This window comes from Castor canadensis, chromosome 5 (assembly GCF_047511655.1).
Source record: "Castor canadensis chromosome 5, mCasCan1.hap1v2, whole genome shotgun sequence".
Classification (NCBI taxonomy): Eukaryota; Metazoa; Chordata; class Mammalia; order Rodentia; family Castoridae; genus Castor; species Castor canadensis.
This window is the reverse complement of record NC_133390.1, coordinates 161,997,108-162,017,482: the sequence shown is the minus strand read 5'-3', so window position 1 is coordinate 162,017,482 and position 20,375 is coordinate 161,997,108. Positions and strand designations below refer to the sequence as shown.

Sequence of the window (20,375 nt, the reverse complement as noted above, 5' to 3'; positions counted from 1 at the left end):
TTTTGGAGATGGGGTCTCTCAGACTATTTGCCTGGGCTGGTCTTGACTGCTCTCAGCCTCCCAAATAGCTAGGATTACAGACATGAGCCACCTGCATCCGGCTTCTAAGCACTTCTATGACTGGGACTCACACAATCCTCACAACCCCATGAAGCAGACATTACCATGAATACCATTTCACAGATGAGAAAACAGGGACCTTGAGAGAGTGAGAGTTTGTACTCAGGGTCCCAGACCTTTTAGGTTTAGCGCCATCATTTCAACCACACCTGCTTGCCTCCCCGACTTTTTATATTTGCAACTTTCGGTAAGAAGCAGGCTCCATCACACCCTCTAAGATGTGCTGGGACCAAGAAGATTGTCCTGGCTCAGTTGGGAGGACATCAGATGGTGACCATTGTCTAACAAATGCTACAAGTGTCCTGGGGGTGAGGAATGGAGTTGGCTAGGTTGCAAGAGGGGGAAATGAGGCTATTAGAGGAAGAGATTCTGAGATTCCAAACATAGCACCTGAATCAGATGTATGTGCCAAATCAGGCTGACTCAACCTCTGTTGGTCATTGCAAATTCTCTCTAAGTTTGGAGCTGGTGTTGAGAAGAGCCTGGAGCTGAGTTTCCAGAGGGACCAAAGGAACTCTGCAGAAAGGCTCTAGCCATGGGGGAAACCATGGTCCTGCCTCAGCCTCCCCTCCACCCTGAGACTCCGGCTCACAAAAAGACTTAACAGCCAGATTAGAACTGAATCTCCACTCTGGCTCCATCAGCAGAAAGAACAAAGTCTGAGTGGACATTGAGCATTGGCCTTGCCTACTATGTATTTCCAGGCCCAAGCCAGGGAAGGTCCAGAGAGCAACAGGAAGCCTTGGGTGGGCCCTGACATCCGAGCAAACGGAGCCACAAATGAATGTCACAGCAAAAGAAGACCAAAAGAAGGGAAATCAAGTGGTTTCTTCAATTCAAACATTCCAGAGATTGGAAAGAGCTGGAGCCAGAGAGGTGAGGACACGCTGATGGGTAGACCCCAGTAGACAGGAAGGTTTAGACTTGAAGGTCTAGAGTGGTCTGGTTGACACTTTGCCTGCAGCATCCCAAGGCAGAGAAGATGGAATGTGGGTGACAGGTGGGAGAGAAAGGGATGGGGGAGGTGTGTGGGAAAGGCCCTGCAAGCAGGCAGCAGGATGGAAGGAGTCACAGGCCCCCACCGCCTTCTGCAAGCTGGCTCTTTGTGATAGCTGAGGGTGGACGATATGGAAACTCCCCCACCCCCGCAGAACCACCCGCCAGGGCTCCACGTCTGCACCTAAGAGACACACCCCGCTCAAACCAACACCGAAAGCAGCCAGCGTTTGCCTCTGGCCACTTCCCTCGGGTGCTCTATACTGCACAAGTGCTTTTCCTGAGGTCTCTCACTCATCACCCCATGGCCTGGTCATTCGCCCCATTTCTTAACGACAACTGAGGCTGGTGAGGCCAAGTGCAGTGGCCCACAAGCAAACAGCTAGCTAGTCGCTGGCCGAGCTAAGCTTTGCTACCAGCCTGGAAGGATGCCTCCCTGATGAAGGTTTCATCTCTGGTGCTTCACCAGCCGCAGGAAATGGCAGGGCACACAGGGAAGTACCACGGCGGGCCGAGGCGGCTAACGCAGGCCTGTTGCAGAGACAGCGCTGAAGGAAAGGGCTCCTGGTACCTCCAGCCCCGGGTCCTCCACAGAGGGCGATTCAGAGGCCGCACCTGGTACTGGGAGCCGCGGGGAGCTGGTGGGCGCTTCTGACAGCGAGAACAGGGGCCCATTATGTGGGATCTAATCACATGGGCGCGTAAGCAGCTCGGCTTTCGCTTCTGAAAAGCAGGGTGCCGCCGCATCTCTGTCCCTCCGCTCTGGAGATGCCAGCGAGTACCGGGTCCCAGGCCCGGCGCGGGGCGGCGGTGCATTGCTGGGCTGCCGGCGAGCCAGATTCACAGCTCGCCTAGACTCAATTATCCGCCCAGGGCTGGAGGCTGCATCATCAGCATCTCCAGCGAAGCCGGAGGCCCGGTTTAGGAGGGGAAAGCTAAGGAAAGGAGTCCGCATCAAGAAAGGAGGCGGGTAGCCAGAGCCTCCCGCTCCCGGCTCCCCAGTCCGGGCGATCTGGGCGCTCCAGGTGACCTTGGGGGAGACCCCTCTGCGCGGTCTCTTGGGGGAGGGCTGCACGGTTTGTGTCCATCCTAGGCGCTCGGGGGCGCTCCTCCCTGCGGGAGCGGATGCGCGGGATTCGCGAGGAGTGCAGCGCTCCTGGCGCGGGGGACCCAGCAGCCCGCGCACGGCGGCCGCGGGGAAAGGCCGGCCCCGCCACTCCCGGGGAAGTATCACGCTGGGGTCTCCCTGGGCCGGTGGGCACGGTCAGTGGGATCCCATGGTGGGGCAGATCTGCTCGCAGGGGCGCCTGCCCTGAGGACCTTTCCCGCCGGGGCAGGCGCACCCCTGCGCCCAGCCGCTTGCCCGCGGGGACCAAGCGCTGCCACGCGAGGGGGCGGCACCCCCGTGCAGGGCGCGGAGACTGGGTGCCGGGGGTGATTGGTGCTCTGTGCATCCCGCCGCCTGGCATTATAAGCCCGGCAGAAAGCGGCCCACGAGTGCAGAACCAGCTGAGGATCCCCCCTCCCCGCCCCAAGATCGGGCCACCACAGCCCCAGCCAACAACCTGCCAATGTACCCCCGACTCCAGCCTCGTCATGGGAACGCGAGACGCGGGAGAACCCCCCCTCCACACACACACACACACTCTAGACCAACTGCCCGGCCCCGCGCTCTCGGTCCCCGCCTTTCCAATTACCTTGAGCTACCGGCTCTTGGCTAAAGCGCCCCTCTCTCTCCCGCAGCCGGGTTACGGGAAGCTGAGCCCACCTCCCCGCCCCGATCCTCGTCCCCCGCGCGGTCAAGCCGCAAAGCTCAAGGAGAGAGGCGGCGGCGCCGGGCAACTCACCCGCTCTCCAAGCCCTGCCCCGGGCGGCTCCCGGCCCTGCTCGGTCGGTAGGTCCCTGAGCTGCAGCTGCTCGTGCGGCGACAGAGCCAGCTCTGCTCCGCCGCGCTCTCAGAGCCGCCTCTCGGCTCCTCCCCCAAGGCGGGGCCTGAGCTCCCGGGAAGGGGGTGGGCGGGCTCAGCGCCATCCTCCATGCACCCTAGCGCAGGCCAGGGTCCCAGCGCTCTCCGGGTGGGGGCCCCTTTTTTTTGAACAGCAGGAAATTGAAAGGGGATGGGACGCCCCCACGCTTCAGAATAGCTTTTCTTGAGCTTTTCCTCCCCACGCCCCAGTATGGCAAGGAAGAAGCCAAGGGCAGTATTCTTGCTGCTATTTGACAGATGGGTATCATGAGGCCCAGAGGACCAGTACCCTGTCCACGGTCACACAGAATACTGCCAGTGACAGGAGTTCAAGTCTCCTACCTGAGGGCCCACGCAGCCTCAGTCTGAAGGCTCCCCAGGACGTCCAGGGGCCAGACTTGTCATCCTGGCTGGGGACAGGGCTTCGCGAGGCAGGTCTCCCAGATGAGGAGAGCAGGACAAGTGGGAGAATAGGGGCCGTGACTTGCGACGTGCACTCGTATCATTTCATTTCCTCTTTCTGGAAAGAAAGGAGGTGAGTGAAGGAGGAAGGAAGTGGTCCGCTGACGTCTGACACCGTTTGAGGTGCACAGGATCTAGACCTGGCTGCTTCCCTGCGATTTCACATAAAAGCAAATCGCAAAACACATTAGGAGAAGAGGAGGGCTTCTGTCATTTAACCGAAACCTGTTCTGGGACACATGGCCCCGCACTGGGTCCCTTTCTTTATAAGACAGTGGATTTGACTATCTTTAAGTTGCTGTTAAGAACCAACCCCTCCTCCCCCCCAGGAAGGGCAGAGAAAGTTAATAAACAAAAGAGAAAAACCCATCCCAAAACATTCTCTGGAATCCACACTCACACTGGCCTTAGAACAATAGGGTTCTCTTCTCCACAAAGGGCTTTGTTTCTGAGCTTTCTCCAGCCCCCAGATTAGAGCCCTAGGCACCCCAGGGCCAACCAGCTGCAGTGCAGACAAGGTTTCAGTTTGGGGAGTATAGGGATGACACCCAGTTAATTCTGTTTGCAGCAGTCTTGGGAGAACTTTGGGTCAATACTCACAAGAAATATTCTGTTAAGGCCCATGGTGCCACCTGAGTTTAGTGACTTCCTGTTTGTTAAGGAAACTCAATGACTTTTCTTGGAGGAGCAAACACCCGTGGGTGGGGGCTTGTTCCAGGCCCCTAAGCCCTCTGAAGTCCCTCTCCTTTTGTCTCCTGGCTCCCTCTCAGTTTAATAATCCAATTGTGAATGACACTGCTTCCGTAGGAACAATTAGAGAGCAGAACAGGTGGGGAAGACTTCAAGAGCTGTTTGAAATAACCGGAGGGGACCATTGTTCTCTGCAGAATGTTTCCATTGGTTTATAATGAAGCGCTGAAGGCTGAGAAGGCTGTAATCTGTCTCTCCAAGGCATGTGTAGAACTTGGAGCCTGTGTTCCAGAAATGAAGTCTGTTGTGCTGTTCATTCACATCTCTCCAAGTGTTTGATATAAAAGTTAAAGTATATTATACACAGAATAAGTTGGAAGACTCACACTTCTTGTGTGATAAGGATACAAGGACGGACATACAGATCAATGGAATAAAACTGAAAATTCAGACATACATCCTTACATTTAGGGCCAATCAGTTTTCAACAACAGTACTGAGGCAACTTAATGGAGAAAGAATAGTCTTTTCAACAAATCGTGCTGGGACAACTGGATAGTCACATGCCAAAGAATGAAGCTGGATCCCTGCCTTATACCATACACAACAATTAACCCCAAATAGATCAGACTCAAAGGTAAGAGCCAAAAGTATAAAACCCTCAGATTTATGTAAGCATAAATCTTTGTGACTTTGGATTAAGCAAATATGATACCTATAGCACAAGTAACAAAGCAAAAATAGAAATACTGGACTTCATTATAATAAAAACTTTTAGCTGTGTTTGGTGATACGTGCTTATAATCCCCACACTTGGGAGGCTGAGCCAGGAAGACAGGGAGTTCAAGGCCAACCTGGACTACACAGCAAGACCCTGACTCAAAAAAAAAAAATAATTAAAACTTTTGTGCTCCAAAGATAACTGTTAGGGGCTCAGCTTTGTCCCCTCCAAATCAAATCTGAATGTGAAAGTCTCAACTCCCATTACCTCAGAGTGTGACCATTTTTGGAAATAACTTTACCCTCAAATCAGAATTTAATGCAAAATACAAATCACACTGTGGGGGGGGGCTTCTATCATTTAACCCAAGCTTCTTCCACTCCTAGGTAAGCACTCACAAGAAATAAAACCCACATCTACACCAAAAATTGCTCACCAGTGTCCATAATAGGATTATTCATCATAAAAGCCAAAAGCAGAAAAAACCCAAACGCCCATCAAATGATAAATAGATAAATAAAATGTGATATGCCTATATAATACAGTATTATTCAACAACCAGAAGGGATGAAGTGCTGATACATGCTCCAACACAGATGAGCTTTGAAAACACAGTGCTGGCAAGGTAGCAAGTTACAAGCCACACATTATACGATTCTGTTGAAATGTCCAGAATTGGCAATTCCACAGAGGCAGAAAGCGCCTTAGTGATCATCCAGTGCTAGGAAGGTATTGCCAGGGGCAAGTGGAGGAGGCTAGTACAAGGTATTTCTTTTTGTTCCCCACCCCCTTTTTTTTGGCGGCACTGGAGTTTGAAGTCAGGACCTCATGCTTACTAGACAGGTGCTCTTACCACTTCAGCCATTCCTCAAGTCCTCTTTTGTAATGGGTTTTTTCAAGGTATGGTTTCCCGAACTATTTGCCTAGGGCTCGCTTCAAACCTGTGATCCTCCTGATCTCTGCCTCCTGCATAACTAGGATTAAGGGCATTTCTTCGGGGAGTGATGAAATGTTCTAAAATTGATTCTAGTGATGGCTGCACAACCATGAATGTACTAAAAAATCATTCAACTGTGTACTTTAAATGGATGAATTGTATGGTGTGTGTATTATTTCTCAATAAGTGCGAGGGTTTTTGGTGGTGGTGGTGGTGGTGGTGGGTTTTTTTGGGGGGTTGGTTGGATTTTTTAGGTTTTTTTTGAGATCACCTCAAATTTGAGATCCTCCTGCCTCAGTCTTCTGAGTGCTGGGATTACAGTCTTGTGCCACCATAGCTGACTTCAATAAAGTTTTTCCCTCCCAAAAAAAGAGTTAAATTATGTTCCAGTCCTTGAAAGCAACTCTCTGGGTGTCCTCCAAATGGCTCTCTTCTGTCCCCAGACAGGAAAATCCTGCCCTTCATTTGGAAGCCATCTGTAACAGCATCTATGTAAGATATGAGAGTCCAAGGCTGAAGCATGTTCTAAAAGGCTATGGAAAATGTCTGAGGTCTTGGATATAAATGAGCTGAGTCCAGCATGTAAAATCTGAAACATTGATGTTGATCCATATACAATTAACTGTCTCTATAACTTCAGGTCAACTAGTCAATCAGCCAATGTAGCTGTATATACATTTATATAGAAAGTAGAGTTTGGGTGAATTTTGAAGTTGCTATGATGTGAGTCAAGTCCTAGAGACCTCCAGAGCTAACTCCAGGCGCAAAGGGGATTCATTCTAAAAGCCATTTGACCCCGTGGTTCTAATGCCAATGGTGGGGAGGTGCTGGGCAGGCTACACTCATTCAATGCCCAGCCAGCAGTAAGCCTCACTTGGTGGCTCTTGTCCCCACGCTGCTGCTGCTGGTGACAATGTTGGCTCCTGGCCAGACCAGGCCACAGAAGTGCAGGAAGTGCAGAGAGTACCACGTGGTCTGAAATAACCCTGAGTAGAGCAGAGAGAAAGGCATCCTGGTAAGAGTCCTGGCTCAGCCATGAGCTTGCTGGGCGGCCATTTCCTCTCCCACAATGCTGGCTTCCTGCTCTGTACAATACTTGTGTGTGTGTCTATTTCCCATGTCCCCACTTTTGAGGGAAGTGACCTTTCTTCTACCTCTTTTATCCATTCCTCATGACCAGTTTGCACACTATGGGAGGGAGCCCCAGATGTGTAGGGCCAGCAGATGACGTTGTGCTGTGATGCAGTGAGCATAGGAGAAACTAAGAGTGGGGCGAACTGCTTTTGACTTTTAATTTTTTTATTTCTGCACTAAGTCTATGAAAAATCCCGTGCAGACTGGGCAGTGCATTGTCTTCACTAAGAGAATCCAAGCTGGGCTTGAACTTGAGATCCTCTCGCCTTACAGACGAGTGTGATCACGACTGACAGCTTAAGAGATTTTTAATGCCCCAGCTCTACTCCAGATCACTTGAATCAGAGTCAGTAGAGGTTTACCTTTAAACCCACACATAAAGATAGAAACAGAAACAAAAACCCAGGCACACTCAAATGCAACTTGACTTCACACGCCAGGGGTCACATCAATCCCTATTTCTCAAACTTGGGTGAGTATAGAATCCTTTATGGAAGAGGAGACAAGCAGGGTGTTAAAAATACAGCTTCCTAGACCTGTCTTTTTACCTCTTCCTCATTCTTTGGTGTAGGATGGGACCTAGGACTGTGCATTTTAACCACGTCTAAGAAACAGCTTGTTTCTTTGAAACAGCCAATGCCTCCTTCTCTTGTTGCCCTTACTTTGTCTTAAGTAGGGTTTCCCAAACCTCCCCACCAAAGGTGAAGCACAACCTGGGGCACTTATTTAAAATGCAGACTCCCTTCTACAATCAGCAATACGAAAATTGATTGAGGGAGATAGGTGTTTAAGCCACTGAGTGAAAAGTTATTGGGTAGCAGAATAGTCACACAGTTAAAACATCACAACTCAGATTATTTAGTATTTAAAAAGGAGGATGTGCCCAGGCACTGGTGGCTCATGCCTCTAATCCAAGCTATCTGGGAAGCTGAGATTGGGAAGATCAAGGTTAGAGGTCAACCCGAGGCAAATAGTTAATGAGACCCCATCTCCAAAATGACAAAAGAAAAATGGACTGGAGGAGTGGCTCAAGCAGTAGAGCACCTGCCTTGCAAACATAAAGCCCTGAGTTCAAACCCCAGTTCCACCAAAAAAAAAAAGTTATAAAATAAATAAAAAGGGAAACATTGAAAAACAAAAACAACAAAAAAGGGTAAACGTGGACCTTTACAGTAGAAATCTAACTGGTCTCTTTAAAGAAAGAACCTAACTCAGGTTCACCCAGAAGGGACAATGTGACATTGTCGCCACACTGCTATGATGCAATAGCGTGTACTGCACACCTTTTACACCATATTCTTGCCAAAAATACTTAACCCGATTTTGATCATGAGGAAAATTTAGACACATCTAATGTGGAGCATGCTCCAAGGCGGGAATCTCTTTTTAAAAGTTAGTATCTTTTTTGTTTTTAAGGTAGGGAGTTTGTTCAGGTCAAAAGAGACTAAAGGGATGTAACAAAAAGTATAAAATGCCCTCGATTGACCCTGGATAGAACAAGTAAATATCTGTAAAAGATGTGTGTGGCCTGGGGGGGATTTCAGTCTTCTCTGTACATTAGATGTCATTATCAAGTGATGTCAATAACCTCAGCTATGATCACAGTATTGTGGTTATTTACAAAGGTATGGTACAGGTGCTTATTTTTTAAGAAAAGCATGCTGAAGGAAGAGAGCGAGAAGAAATGAAAATGAGCCAAAATGGTAACAATTGGTGAATGTGAGAGACAGAAATTCAAGTCACCCCTAGACATCGCCCTTAGCAGCCCGTGCCAGTCATGCCCAGCTTGGTCCTTACCAGTGTCGTGGCTTCTCTTGTTCCCTCTGCCTGGCCTGATGTTCCTTTTCTCTGCTCTTCTCAACTCTCAGCTCAAATGTCACCTCCTAGGGGAAGGCCTCCTAGAACCCGCTCGGTCAAAGCCATGGAGACCACAGTTGCCATTATAGATCCAGTGTGATGAGTGAATTAATGTCTGCTTCTCCATTATACAGGATCATGGCTGGAAAAAACAGCAGGCTACCACCTGCTATGGAGGTTCCAGACTCAGTTTTGCCACTCAGGACTGGCGAACCATTTCTGGGTGCTGTGATGACATCCAGCTGCCCCGAGAGGCACTGAGTGACAAAGGCTGATGGCTGGAGAGCTGCAGGCAAGAATAGAGTAGTGTATGAACAAAACAGGAAGGAAGGGAAGGCCAGCCTCAGTCTGTAATTTCTCAAATATTCTCTTGCTAGGTTTTTAGAGCCACACCTGGACCAGTCACTTTCCTCTGACCCCTTCCACTGGCCATATAAATCTGGGCCACTTCATTCATTCCACAAACCCTCTCTGCACTCCTCCTTCTGGTCTGTCTTCTCCAGGCATTGGAAATCTGGTGGTAAACAGAACAGACCTGGCCCTCTCTGTGTTAGTGTCCTAAGGCCACCACAACAGAAGACAGGCCAAGGAAATTTACTGCTTTATTTCCCATCATTTTGGAAGTTAGAACTCTGACATCAAACTGGATCAGCAAGTCGGTTTCTTCCAAGGCCTCCTTCCTTGGCTTGTAGATCCATGGCCATCTTCCTCCAGCAACTTCCCCGGATCTTTTCTCTGTGTCTTAATCTCTTCTTATGCTGGAGTAGGACCTCCCATCTGAACCCATTTTACCTTAGTTACTTTTTCAAAGACTGTCAAAGACTTTTTCAAAGTCACTTTTTCACCACTCTAGAAAAACATCTGGGTCAATTAATTTGTAAAGAGAAAAGGTTTATTTTGGCTTCTGGTTGTGGAGGTCCCAGCCCAAGGTCAGGTGGCCCCATTGCTTTGGCACTCTGGCAAGAGTAGCACATCATGATAGGAGGGCATGGCTGAGCAAAACCATTTATATCACAAACAGGAAGCAAAGAATTAAAACAGTGACCCAAAGACCTCTCCTAAAGCCCCACCTCCTAATAGTGCCACCCAGGGACCAAGTCTTTAACACAAGGGCCCCTGGGGACACACCCACATTCAAACCATAGCAAAGACCCCATCTCCAAACAAAGGCACATTCTGAGGCTCCAGGGGTTAGGACTGCCACATGTGAATTTGGAGGGGCACCAGGCAGGTGTTCTCCCACTCAAGTCACACCTCCAGCCCTTTTAATTCCATTTTATTTTATTTTATTTTTTGCTTTAGTAATTTTTCTGATAGGGTTTTGCATTTTTGTCCAGACCAACCTCAGACCACAATTCTCCTTGATAGGCCTCCTCCATAGCTGGGATCACAGGCATGTGATACTATCCCCAGCTTGTTTGTTGAGATAGGGTCTCCCTAACTTTCTACCCAGGCTGGCCTTGAACCACAGTCTACCCTGCCTCTGCCTCTCAAGTATTTGGGATTAAAGGTGGGTGTCCCACACCTGGCTGCCAAAACATTTTTCACATGTTCATTCCTGGATCAAGGGTGTGAAGGTCTTTGGAATTCTAGGCTTGAAAGATACATAGGCAAATCTGAAGTAGGAAGGCAAGATGTCTATCCCCAGATGATAAACTGGTTGAGGCAATGCTGGGCTTCTGAATGACCAGGAAAATGGAAATAAATCAGCTGGGAGGTAAGGTCTGTCAGTACTCAGTGGGCTAAGACTGGAACCCAGACTCCTGGTGGTGGGAGGAACCAAACGCTTTGGAGAGAAAGGTAGTGTTATGTAGGAAAGTTGGGTGCCCATGTCTGTGGCCAGTAGGCCACATGTAGCAATACCTGCCGAGAGAAGACACTCCCACCTTACCTAGGAGGACATTGGTTCTAGTTTTTTGTGTAGGCACAAGACTACCAGCATCCTAAATGTCTGTGGATGGGAGACGGATAAACAAATCAAGGGATTCTAAGCAACAAGAAATGAACTGAAACAAAACTACCCCTACAGCATAGATAAATCTAGAAAACAAAAGGTGAATTGAAAACAAAGCATGTTGCAAATGGATACTTCCAGAGGGACATTTTTATGTTTAGAACACAACAGCATCCACTTGGTGATATATATACTAGGTGTGCAGCACAGATATAAAACGGGGAGGGGCTGGGAGCCTTCCAGGCCCCTACAGATCCACTCTCTGCTCTGCACCACTGGGGGGTAAAATTGTTGGGATTCCTTATCCTCTGGCTTCTTGTAGTGTTTAACCAAAGAGAGGCACCAGCAGGAGATCCTCAGGCAGAAGAAATGAGTCCATGTGAGTTGGCTGTGTCCCTCTACTGAAGTTCCCAGCTCCTGTCAGTCACCATCTCTAGGCTTTGGCCATTACTCAGTCTCCTTGCCTCAGTTTCCCAACCATAAGACGGGGATAATAAAAACCCCGACCTCCTGGTTACTGTGTGGACAGGGAGAGTGTGTAAGCACTTGGTCTCAACAAGTTAGTGTCTGTTGTTATTAATCATCTCCCCTCTCCATTCTTCAAAGAACCCCTGCTGCCTCCCTTTCTGAAACATAAAAATCTCACGGCTGCCTATAACATCACTTGAAATTTCAAATACGTGTCTGAAAACCATCCCTTATCTTAAATCACAGGGGCCAAATGTGCTTTGGAAGTTCGGAAGTTTGGGGATTTTGTAAGTGCAATGGAGTGCACAGGCTCTGAACCAGGTGAGTGTGAATCATGGCCACCCTGAGGGCTTGTTAGTCACAGGGGGTGGGGGGACCCAAGAATGTCCATTTCTCACTAGTTTCAAAGGGGTGCGGCTGCTGTTGATCTGGTGACCACACTTTGAGAACCCCTCTCTCTCTCTCTCTCTCTCTCTCTGTGTGATGTAGGCCCCTAGGGAGGACTGCAGCAGCACCCCATAACCAAACATGAATATTTGTATGCAGTGTTAATGGAAGACCGTGCACAGCCTCACGTCAATGCACATCAGGGTTAGCCGAGTGCATCTGTGCAAACTGATGAAAACCTTTCACTTTGCACAGAATTGTGGGTTTTGGAAAAATGTAGGAGAGAGTAGATTTATAAATGTATTTTAATGATCAAAGATGAATGCATACAAAATCCAGTAAATGTTACAGTATGGTGCTTGTTTGTTTGTGACAGGGTCTGGCTATGCTGCCCCAGTTGGCTTCAAACTCGAGATCTTGCTGCCTCAGCCTCTCCAGTGGTAGGATTAGAGGTGTGTACTATCACATCTATGGGGTTTTGTTTGTTTGTTTTTGTGGGACTGGAGTTTGAACTCAGAGCTTCATGCTTGTAAAGCAGGTGCACTACCACTTGAGCCACACCTCCAGTCCATTTTGCTCTGGTTATTTTGGAGATAGGATCTTATGAACTATTTGCTTGTACTGGCCTGGAACCTTGATCTTCCTGATCTCAGCCTCCCAAGCTGCGAGAATTACAGGCATAAGCCACCAGTGCCCAGCTTGTAATATGCTTTTTTAAACTACGCTTGTCCCATCTTTATCAGGGATTGTGAACTGTTTGTGGAATGAATGTGAGGAAGTTGTTCTTAAAGACAAACAGCAAGTCTTGCATTGTTTGTGTTGGTCACCAGGTGGCAGCACCAGTGCTCTATCAAAGCTGTGTTTTGGAGAAAGGTGTTCTGTTTTTGAGAGGTGTCTCACTGTGCAGCCCAGCTTCCTACATGCTGGGATTACAAGTGTGCACCACCACAGCTGGCTCCTTTTCTATTTTATGAGGAAGAGCCAGACTGGTTGTAGCTGCTCTGAAAGCACCCTTGGGAGTTACAATTGCTATGTAATGAACTCTCGCAAAATTTAGTGGGGGTAAAGCAACCACTTTGTTTTACTCATGAATTCTGTGGGTTCAAAAGTTGGAAAGGGTGCAGTAGGAACAGCTTGTCACTGTTCCTCAGTCTGGATCATCAGCTGGAAAGAGTCATGGCTGGGGCTGGAATCACCTGGAGGCATCCACTCACATCTGGGGATGAATGCTAGCTGTCTGGAGGAACATCTACCTCAGATCTGCCTGCGCCTCTGGGCTGGGAGAGGTTGGGCTTCCTCACTTCTGAGTTCAAGTCTGGGTTTCCAGGGGAAAGGACACAGGCCACCTCTGGATGGAAGGCAGAGTAAGGGCATCTTGTCAATTTGCTAAGGCTGCCATGACTATCACAGACAGGGTGACTTAAACAACTGAGATTTATTTCTCAGCACTTTGGAAGCTGGAAGTCCAAGATCAACGAGGCAGCAGGCTTAGTTTCTTCTTAGGCTTCTGTCCAAGAGTGGCAGCTGGCCCCCTGCTGGCTGTATCTTTGTACACAGGAGTCATTGGTGTCTCTCTGTATTCAAATATCTTCTGATGACGACATGAGTCAGATTGGTAGGGTCCTCTCTAACCACCTCATTTTAAACCTTTAAAAGCCCTACTTCCAGATCATCACATTGTGAAATATGGGGGATCAGCAATTCAATATGGATGGGGGAGTGGGGGTGGGGGCACGGGCACAATAGGCCCACAGCAGTCACGCGGCGTAGGATGGGAGAGTGCCATCTTGGGAATGCAATCTGCCAAGGTGCCCTCCTCCAGGCCAACAGCGCTATAATTCCTTGAGCTCATCATTCTCGTTCCAACTTTCACGCCCTTGAACTTGTTCTGGGCAGAAGAAATGTGGCCATCTGTTTGGGATGTCCTTGCCTGCCTCCTCTAAAAGACCACACTTGTCCTCATCCTGAGCTCTCTGAGCATCCCTAACGCCTGCTCTGGTTGTCACCGACCATCATCTCTACCACCCCTCTTTGTCACACTCACTTATGATCCCTGTCATTTATGGGCTGCTCCCTTGTGCCAGGCGAAGCAGACCAAGCATGCCTCGTGCATCATACTGTGTGGCCACGACAGTCACAGTGCCCAATGCTCTCCCAACCACGTGTCTTGCTTTGGCCAGTGGAACAACACCCAGATGATTCAGGCAGGAGCTTGAAAAGCACTTACACACTGTTCCCTTGGAACAGCACCACCTTGTGCACAAAACTGGAGTAACTCTTAGGAGACAAACCCCAAAGAGGAGGACTCCAGAAACCCTAGCTGAAGCCCCAGATGTGAGGCCACCTTGGGCCTGTAGCTGTAGGCCTGTGAGCAAGTCTGCATAATGGACAGCCTGCTCAGCTGGGCTGTGCAGGAGTGAACGATCCACAGGGTCCTGAGAAGATGCAGTGTCCTTGGAGCTTCCCGTGGTTTGTTCTGCAGCAGCGGTTGACTGGCCCCTGTTGTTTGACCCCTTCTGCTCAGTGCCCTCCTTTAAGCTTCCGTGGGGCGGATCACTGCTGCCACTGGTGTCCACTGCTGGGGCATTCCTAAAGCCCTCCAGCTGGTGGACAGATGAGCCCCTTTCCCCAGTATCCCTGGGGCCTGATGCAGTCACACTGCGGCTCCGGTCTCAGAATCCTGGGAAGCACCTTCAGGCAAATCTGGACCCCGGGCCTCAGGACCCTGCCTCTCAGGCGTTGCTTCTGCTGGATTCTGGTGGATTCATCTGCAGACAGGCATTCCCCGTGTAGCCTCCCTGGCCCCTGCTCTGTGTTAACTCAGAGATCAGTAGGAGTCCTGGGGACGGGGCTTCTGCCACCTTGCCTGTCTGCATGCCGTGGTGGAGGGTTCCCAAGTGACCACAGCAGTGGAAAAAAGCCTGATCAGAGCGTGGCAGCAGCCTCAGCCTAGGGATAGACAGGCAATGATGCCGCAGTTGAGACCAGCACAATACTAACTGTACAATGATCATCTATCTTCTTGCTAGGACCCTCTATTTAATATCAAGAACATTATCTATTTTAACTTTATTTCAGTGTATTCTATAAGTTTATCCTCATTCTTTTTAAAATTCCCTTCATAATATCATGTTAGTCTTCAATTTCTTGATTTCTCTTTTTATATTAGCATGACTTTGTTTTTTGTTTTTTTGGGTTTTTTGGCAGCACTGGGGTTTGAACTCAGGGCCTCACACTGGCTAGGCAGGCACTCTACCGCTTGAGCTACTTCCTCCACCAGCCCATGCACAATTATTTATGGAAACGTTTATTCAAATGATGAAATAGGCATGGGGTGAAACATAATCGAATCTTCTCCAGAAGTTAAGGTGAATGAGTTGCTTCCCAAGAAGTGCAGGCACCATATGAAGAATCCTTCAGAGCCGGCCATGTGCGGTAAGGCCTGAGTAAAGGAAACAGCCACATCCCATTTGGGGCGACAAGATTCGGTAAAGAGCCTGTCTTTCTAGCCTTTAAGCTATCATTTTATTGGGATGCAAATAAACATCCCAATGGGATTATTTTGGGATTTGACAGACTGATTCCAAAGACTGTGGAGGTATATCTAGAGAAGCCATGGAGGGAGCAGAAGAGAGAGTTAGTTATATCTGGGGAGAGAAATCTGCCAGCCCTTCAAATGTATTATAAAGTGACTATAATGAACAGCTCGTGTGAATTTAGGAATAGTCAGAAAGATGAATGCAGCAGACAAGAGAGCCTGGAAGCAACCCATCACTTCATAAGTAACAGAAGTAGCATTTAAATCAGTGGGGAAAAGATGGATTACTCAATAAATCGTGTTGGTTCAACTGGTTGGTCATCTGAAAAAAATTCAGTTAGAGTTCTATTATAAACCTACACCAAGATAAATTCCATCTGGATAAATTATGGTAATAATGCATGTAATAAAATACTATATAGAAAAAACAAACAAAAATAACTCAGACCATTAAACCTAGTTAAATACTATACAGCAATGAAAATGAGTGGACCGCAAAGCTGCAACATGGATGAACATTTTTTTCTTTTTCTTTTTTTTTTTTGCAGGGCTGGGGGTCAATCCAGGCCTTATACACACTAGGCAAGTGCTCTACCACTGAGCCTCACCCCTACGCAACACAGATGAATCTTAAAAACAATGTTTAGGGATGTATGAGGTGGTGCTCTAGTTTGGACCTTAAATGTTCCCCAAAGAGTGTGTTAAAGGCTAAGTTCCCAGCGTGGTGCTATTGGGAAGTAGTAAAGCATTAAGAAGTGAGGAAGCCTCAATCTGCAATCCTCCCAATCTCTGCTTCCCAAGCAACTAGTATTACAGGACGGAGCCACCATACCCTGCCATTTTTTGTTGTTATTGTGGGGCAACACTGGGGTTTGAATTCAGGGCTTCATGCTGGCTAGGCTGGTGCTCTATCACAAGGTCACACTGGTGCTCAGGAAGTTTAGCATTTTGGATTTTCCGATTAGGGATGTTCAACCTGTATGTTAAAAAGCAGCAGCTACACACACTGACAATGGGTGGCTTCTAGGACACACTGCTATTTGGTAAACAAAACTAAGGAAGAGTGTTTTCCTGCAAAAGCAGAGAGAGAAATATAACGAGCCTTTGTATACCTCTGCCCCCATACTCAACGATTATCAACACAGTTACTGGTTTCGTCTACAGCCCCCACTTCAGTCCCCTCCCACCCCACTTGGTTATTTTGGAGCAAATCCCAGGCATCCTTTCATCTGCAGATTCTTCCTCAAGCCTCTCTAGTAGATAAGTTCACTCACTCTTCTCTCTTTTCTTCCCTCTCCATAACTACAAGTCACAACCATATCTTTTTAAACTCAGTAGCTGCTTGATATCTTCAAATGTTCAGCTAGTGCTTACATTTCCCAGATTGCTCTAAGTTTTCTTTAAAACAACAAAGCCAGTTGGTGAGACTAAACAAGGTCCACACTCTGTATTTGTGCTGTGCTGCCTTCGTTTTTCATTTGTGTCCCCTCTCTCGTTTTTCCTCTTGGTTGTCAGTGCTGGCACATTTCCTGCATTCTGGACTTTGCTGATCACACCCCCATGGTACTACCTCTCATGTTCACAACAGATTTTACTCATTTGTCCCATTTGTTTCTCTTTCTGCCCTTCTCACCCTGGCCTTTGTCCTAGGAGGCTGAACTGAGTGAGCTGTATCAGTGGGGACCCTCTGGCTTCAGTTGGGTTTGGACAAGGGAGCCCTGGCAAGAATGGGAGGGAGGAAGAATGGTCAGTGGTTATCTTCCTGGCTTTGTCCTGCAAGGCCACTTCATTTGGCCATTCTCCTGAACCAAATATGACCACTCCTCAGGAGATGGCTGCTCTGCACAACCCCTTCTCCTTCCAGGTTGTGCGGTCATCTCATCTTTTCCCCAGCCCTGAGCCGTCCATTTCTGCAGGGGGCACTGTTGGTTTTTTTTTTGTTTTGTTTTGTTTTTTTTTAGTTTTCTCTAGTCTCTTTTTTAAAATTATTATTATATTCATATGTGCGGGTACTGGTTTTTAATGGGAAATGGTGCTGAGAAGCTAAAAGGTGGCCCCTAGGGGTGCTCCTTGTCATGGCTGTTCATTATTTCTGGACTATATTTCTAGCTGAGAAAAAAAGAAAACACATTGTGTTCATCCTGGTATTTTCATCTCAAAATTAAGATTACAGGATTTTAACTTTTTATTTTATATCTTATCATACTGATTATTTTAGTTCATAACATTAATACAGTCCTTTGAATATACTGACATACATATTTATCTTCAGAATAACCATATCAATGCTATTACTAACATAATTGCTGAAAACTCTAAGATTTCTTTGCAGTTCCCTTTAGCTTTTGAAGCTATTCCACTAAAGATGTACATTCAGCTACTATTTTTTTGTCAACAACTGTGAAAAAGTCACTTAAAATATCCCTTTAGGGCTGGCAGAGTGACTTAAGTGGTAGAACACCTACCTAGCAAGAGTGAAGTCCTGAGTTCAAACCCTAGTACACCAAAAAATATCTATCTATCCACCAAAAAAATTATCTACCTATTTATACATGACTCCAGAACACACAAAATATAAGACAAAATAGCCATCTACTTAAAGTCACTTAAAATAAGTCTTCCCTGTGTAAGCCATCAACTTGTTATAGAATTGGTTCACTCATTTTGCTTTGCTTTTAAAGACTGTGTTATTTGGATTGACATTGGTTTTATAATTGTGCATAACATAAACAAAATTCCCAACTCAAACCATGTATTGTTTGTTTTGCTGTGCTGGGATGGAATCCAGGACCTAAAAAAGTGCTCCACTGCTGAGCTAGTCTCAACCCCCAAAAGGAATTTTTTTTTTTTTTTAAGATTAGGGCTCAACATGTAATCCAGGCTGGCCTTGAACTCAAGATTGATCCTCCTGCCCCAGCTTCTTGAGTGCTGGGAATACAGGCACGCACAACCATGCCCATCTGGCATGTCTTTTAATTTAAAATGAGACAGACTCTCCGATTCTGAAGGAAATCGTTGTCATAGGAGAAGGAAAAGCAAATGACCTTGTAAAACTGTTCTGGCTGATGTAGGCAACCTGTACCTTCATTTTTAAGAACAGACACGCCCACTGAAAGGTTATTGTCAGGGCAACAGACAAGTAAATGAGGCTACCAATTTAAAAACCTGTTTCTTTTTAACAGCACATGGTTTTCTCTGAAAACCTTTCTTTCATTAAACACACAGCAGAGCTGAGGATGGGAGGGAGAGTCACAGGCTCTCAGGCAAGTATCCACACTGGGGCTGGAGGGTGAGACCGCATAGTAAGCCATCTTAACTCACTGGCTCACAGTAGGCCCTTCCGACCAGCTCCACCATGCTCAGGTGCCCAGCTGCAGGAGAGGAGGGGGTCACTTTCCTGCCTGCCTGCATTGCAAGAGCAACATGGGGAAAGGGCAGAGGAAGCTTCAGGACTCTGTTTCTCCAGCTCAGAGAGCCACATACTCATGTTCCAAAGCACCTGTGCTCTCCCCTTCCTCATCCAACACCAGCTCCTCTGGCAGCTGTGTAAATCTGGCCCTTTTCAAAATTAGCCCCCATTAGAAAAGAACCTTCAGAGATTTGGCATCCATGTGACTGTGTCCCCCCCACCACGTGGCACCAGAGGACCTATTCGCTCACCCTGTTCCATAACCCATGGCTAGGCCCACACTGAGAGGCACTAGGATTTGCGGGGGTGGGGTGGTGTGGGGGGTGACTGATGTGTCCCTAAACCTCCCAGTGTCTCAGCAGTATTTTAACAGCTATCCTACTGTCAGGGCGAGTGTGGAAAGTGCTGTCAAGAACAAAAAGGCAGTCATCCTCCCCCTTTGCAAATATTCTGGTCAACTGGCTTCAAATTCTTAGGGATTTTCTTAGGAATTTGAAATACCACAGCGTTCGCAGAATGGCTAAAGGAATGCCTATGGTGAAGGCTGACAGAATCACTTCATCCATGCACTTGGAAGGCTCTTTTGTACTAATGATCACCAAGGCCTGGTTCTGTTGTTTCATCAAAACCCAGTGTAAATCATTCCAGAAGTGGCCCAAGCTGGGAGCAATCAGCAGGTAAAGTGCTCTCATCCCTGAGCTTATAAAACTAAAGTTTCCAGTAGTCTGTCCCACTGGGGAATGTCCAACAACCTCAACCACACCCAGGTGGTTGCCGGGCTGGCAAACAGCTTGGCAGTAAGAGAATAGCCCACTGCTGCTCAGGTGTTCATCAAAACACAGCTCAGGATGGAGCGTGGCAGGCAGCCAAATTCATCTCCCCATCTGGGTGAACCAGGTTGTCTAGGCTGAGGAGTGACTTCCAGGACAGCCCCACTCCACTTCCTCTCGAAGTCCAAAAGGCTTTCTAAACGAGGCATCAGCTTCCCCTGCACCCTATTGACTATTCTTAACATCTGGCCAAGAAACCAGTCAAGGAAATGTCCAGTCTCTAGCCCTGCACAGGAGAATCAAGGTGCAGATAAACAGAAAGACCCTTCTTTTGGACTCCTCTGGAAGAGCACTGACTAAATAACAGTATTAACCATGTATGATGGGTTTTATTAAGAGACATAAAACACATGGCAATAGCTAATGAAGTTTTGTACTGTGGTGCCATTCGTGAAGTGTTACAGAATCACTTCAAGGCAGATCATAGTAAGGATGCACCTGTCACCCTTAGCGCAATCACCAAAAAATACCACTTGTAAGCTTAACTATTTTAAGTAGACCAAGAAAGACAGTTCTAAGAAATGAACATGGCCAAATGATTTGCTTTTGTCATTGACACTTATGGTGTCTCTTCTAGGTGGACATTGAGAGTCGACTTACCCCTTAATGTCTTCTTTCTTGCCTTGCTTTGAGATGGCAGGATCCTCACGGCTGACAGCATGGAGTGATTTATATGGTACAATGTATTCCAACCTGTCTGCCATGGTGACGTTAACTAGACGTACAGCTTAAGAAATAAACCTTGAGTTAAGCTCCGAGATGTTTAGTGTTAGGTGAATACACTTGTACAAATGCTCTTGGTCATGATGTACTATTATTATTGGTGGGGAGGCAGTGATGGGGATCAAACCCAGGGTGGTAGGCAACTGCTCTCCCACCAAGTTACATCCCAAGCCCATGCTGTAT

At 47.5% G+C, this 20,375-nt stretch overlaps 1 protein-coding gene and 1 long non-coding RNA gene across 5 annotated transcripts in view; one reads left to right on the top strand and one right to left on the bottom strand.

Moving 5' to 3' along the window:
* Window positions 1-3,568, bottom strand: part of Ppp1r16b (protein phosphatase 1 regulatory subunit 16B) — a 94,365-nt gene extending 90,797 nt beyond the window's left edge. The window contains exon 1 of one of the 2 annotated variants that reach the window (XM_074074755.1): window positions 3,425-3,568. The gene's annotated coding sequence lies outside the window, so the exon portion shown is untranslated. Of the gene's footprint in view, window positions 1-2,963; window positions 3,089-3,424 lie in introns of those variants that run through there. The other variant, XM_074074754.1, reaches the window with a different exon arrangement.
* The window catches only part of LOC141423404 (uncharacterized), a 27,026-nt gene continuing 7,070 nt past the window's right edge, over window positions 420-20,375 (top strand). Inside the window, exons 1-4 of one of the 3 annotated variants that reach the window (XR_012448247.1) lie at window positions 420-2,141; window positions 4,432-4,871; window positions 11,552-11,626; window positions 12,069-12,144. This is a non-coding gene — a long non-coding RNA (uncharacterized lncRNA). The remainder of the gene's footprint in view (window positions 2,142-4,431; window positions 4,872-11,551; window positions 11,627-12,068; window positions 12,145-20,375) is intronic. The other 2 variants (XR_012448246.1, XR_012448245.1) reach the window with 2 other exon arrangements.